Genomic DNA, 3,816 nt, shown 5'->3' with positions numbered 1-3,816 from the left:
TGTTTGTCTGTAATCACGATAACTCGAGAACGGTTTGAGCTAGGTACCTGAAATTTTCAGTGTAGCTTTGTATCATAAAAAGCAAGAACTGTATCGATTTTGAGCCCTCTAGCTTGAAAATTGGCCTGTCATAAAAATCAAAAACAAAAAAACCCAAATATTACTTTTAATTTTTTTTTTAACACCTTTCTATGACGTAACTCGTCAAAGTAGAACCCTACGGGCTACAAGTTTGTCCGTTTGGCTCTATCTCTAACCGTTAGGTCGCCAGAGGGTGATTTCCACACAAAAATGACCCCAAACCATTTCAATGTTGTTTCTCAGATATTTGATGGTTCTTGGTGGGGCAACTCGTCAAAATAAAATCCCGGGGGTAAAAGTTGTGTCCTTTGGAGCCGAAGGCCTGTCTGCGACTCTGCCTTTTGCCCGACTCGGCTGTCAGCGCCGCAGGCCTAGGTAGATGTATGCCAGGCGCGTCGCAGCGTAACAGTGATTCGTGAGATATCGCGAAGCCTGTTAGGCGAGACGTGGTCTGGCGTACATCTACCTAGTAATAACATCAGTAATGTCTTTTATGTTGTCTGCTATTTTATTTCTCACTGGGTAGATTGGCTGAGCGATAGCGAAGCCTATTACTCCAGTGATGATCAAAAAGTTTCGTGTCTGTCTGTCTGTGTGTGTGTGTGTGTGTGTGTGTGTTTGTCTGTAATCAGGATAACTTGAGAACAGTTTGAGCTAGCTACCTGAAATTTTTAGTGTAGCTTTGTAGCATAAAAAGCAAGAACTTTATTGATTTTGAGCCCTCTAGCTTAAAAATTGGCCTGTCAAAAAAATCAACAAAAACAAAAAACCCAAAATATTACTTTTAATTTTTTATTTTTTTAACATCTTTCTAAGACGTAACTCGTCAAAATAGAACCCTATGGGCGAATATTTCGTCCGTTTGGCTCTATCTCTAACCGTTGGGTCGCCAGAGGGCGATTTTAACACGAAAATGACCCCAAACCATTTTAATGTTGTTTCTCGGATATTTGATGGTCTCTGGTGGGGCAACTCGTCAAAATAAAATCCCGGGGGTAAAAGTTGTGTCCTTTGGTGCCGAAGGCCTATCTACGACTCTGTCTTTTGCCCGACTTGGGTGTCAGCGCCGCAGGCCTAGGTAGATGTATGCCAGGCGCGTCGCAGCGTTACAGTGTTTCGTGAGATATCGCGAAGCCTGTTACGCGAGACGTGGTCTGGCGTACATCTACCTAGTTATTGGCTGAGCGATAGCGAAGCCTATTACTCCAGTGATCAAAAAGTTTCGCGTCTGTCTGTGTGTGTGTTTGTCTGTAATCACGATAACTCGAGAACAGATTGAGCTAGGTACATGAAATTTTTGAGCGTAGCTTTTAAGCATGAAAAGCAAGAACTGTATTGATTTTGAGCCCTCTAGCTTAGAAATTGACCTGTTAAAAAAATCAAAAACAAAAAACACGACATATTACTTTTTATTTTTTTTACATCTTTCTAAGACGCAACTCGCCAGGGAAGAAGCTCTTGGGCCAAAATTTTGTCCGTTTGGCTCTATCTCTAACCGTTTCGTCGGAAAAGGGCGATTTCCACACGAAAATAACCCCAAACCATTTTTATGCTTTTTCTCAGGTATTTGATGGTTTCTCGTGGGGCAACTCATCAACATAAAATCCTTGCATTCTTTGGAGCAGAAGGCCTATCTACGACTCTGCCTTTTGCCCGACTTCGGTGTCAGCGCCGCAGGCCTAGGTAGATGTATGCCAGGCGCGTCGCAGCGTAACAGTATTTCGTGAGATATCGCGAAGCCTGTTACGCGAGACGTGGTCTGGCGTACATCTACCTAGTATAGTGGATTGATAGAAATGAATCATCTCACTTTTTGGAGAGTAGAGACACAAAGTCGGCTCAGGGCGTAAGTGGCCAAGACTTTCCGAAAAGGTGTCCCGCCATCTTTTGATATGTCGTTCCCCAGGTCCAAAAACACGTTTCTGGATGGGTAATTTTTGGTACATTTTTCAGTCGTGCCTCGGGTACCGCGCTCTGAGCCGTTTTCAGAGGGCTGCAGCTTCGTAACCTTGGTGGAACAAAATCCGGTAACCACGCTGGATGGTAGCTAGGCCGCCTGGGAACACCTCGGGAAAATATGGTATTTTGTTCCACCAAGGATAAAAATGTCTTGCCCTCCAAAGTCGGCTCAGAGCAGAAGTGGCAAGGACTTTTTGCGCTCTGGGCCGTTTTCAGAGGGCTGCAGCTTCGTAACCTTGGTGGAAATGTGAATCATGTAAGAGGTATATTCTGTTTAATCAGTTTCACCAAGACTGCTATCTCCAAGATTTGGGGACTAAAATAAGTACTCAGAAAAGTGCTGCTTGTCTTTGAAAACAGTTATATTTAGATATGTTAACAAAATCAAAGTATCCAATCAAGGATGAAAAATGAATAGTAGAAAGACATCACATTAAAAAGAACGAATTGGAGATGGCCCACCTTTTTTGTTGACCTAAGAGCCCGCATGTAAATAAGTATATCCAAATGACACTTTCGGGTATACTTTTGTGAAAAGTATACATTAGGTATACTTAAAATATAGCAGATTGGAACCGCAACACCTTCGTAGCACTTTAGGCAAACTTTTTTCATACTTTTTGTATACTTTTTTTTACACTTGTAAGGTAGGACCCTAGTAAGAAACTGAAAATCGGTCTAGGGGCTCGTTGACCAAAAACTCGACCTTGAAGTTGTAGAACAGAGCTCTCTGATAAAAACAAGATTTGAACGAAAATTTTCCGTCAAAATTTGACACACCTGGAACCTTTACAGTAGAGGCCTGAGACCTGTACGGAAAAAGTTCCAGATGTCTCAAATTTCGACGGAAAAATTTTGTTCACATCTTGTTTTTATCAGAGAGCTCTGTTCTACAACTTCAAGGTCGAGTTTTTGGTCTACGAGGCCCTAGACCGTTTTAAACCTTACTAATCCGACGTTTTTGCGGTTTTCGGTATTTTTTCACTAGGACCCTACCTTAATACACTTTGGCCTGTCACTTTCTTAGCTCTTTTCTCCGTGCGAGAGATTGCTGGCCTCTATCAATCTCCTAAAATCTTGTGGTATATGTGGGTCGTTTGCATCTAAAGTTCTCTCTGGTTCAGGGGCTCTCACAATTTTTTCAAGAACTCTGGCATCCTCCACATCATAAAAGTTGGATGGAGCAGGAATCTGTGAAGTGGTAAAGTAAAGTCATTCAAATAGCAATCTCATTTCATTTAAAAAAAAAAGAAACTACCGCAGCAACAAGAAATTTACAATAGCAATTTGATCTCTGTGCAGAATTTCGTTGTTATGCAGAACAATGCACGCCACAATATGATGGGGAGCATCTGACATGTTCACAAAGGGCAGAAAATGAAGCCTCCTCCACAAACAGTGAGCATGGCCAAAGGTGTGCTCAATTCTGGCTCGAACTTCACACAGTTGTATAGACTATTCCGCTGTAAGAGCTAATCGCGATAGTCTCGAAAAACAAATGCACCGGAGGTCACCTAAAACCGGCCCCAGAGGTACTTCTTGGAGGAAGAGTGATTCGAAGAGTTCGCCTCTGCGGAGCAAGGCGCAGCTCCGGGAGTCCCTCCGCACAGTGGGCTAGAATCCAAAAAAAAGCGGACATAAATCATAACAGTTATTGGGTGCATCGCACATACGATATCGGTATGTTCAGGGGGGTTTTCGGGTGCGCTGATTCCATATTTTTAATAATTTTGAACTTTTAGGAGGCGGATCCAGGTCAAAAAGGGGGGGAGTTTT

The sequence above is a fragment of the Frankliniella occidentalis genome, unplaced genomic scaffold (assembly GCF_000697945.3).
Source record: "Frankliniella occidentalis isolate FOCC.00 unplaced genomic scaffold, Focc_3.1 Scaffold121, whole genome shotgun sequence".
Taxonomy (NCBI): Eukaryota; Metazoa; Arthropoda; class Insecta; order Thysanoptera; family Thripidae; genus Frankliniella; species Frankliniella occidentalis.
Note: the sequence above shows the minus strand (reverse complement) of the source record.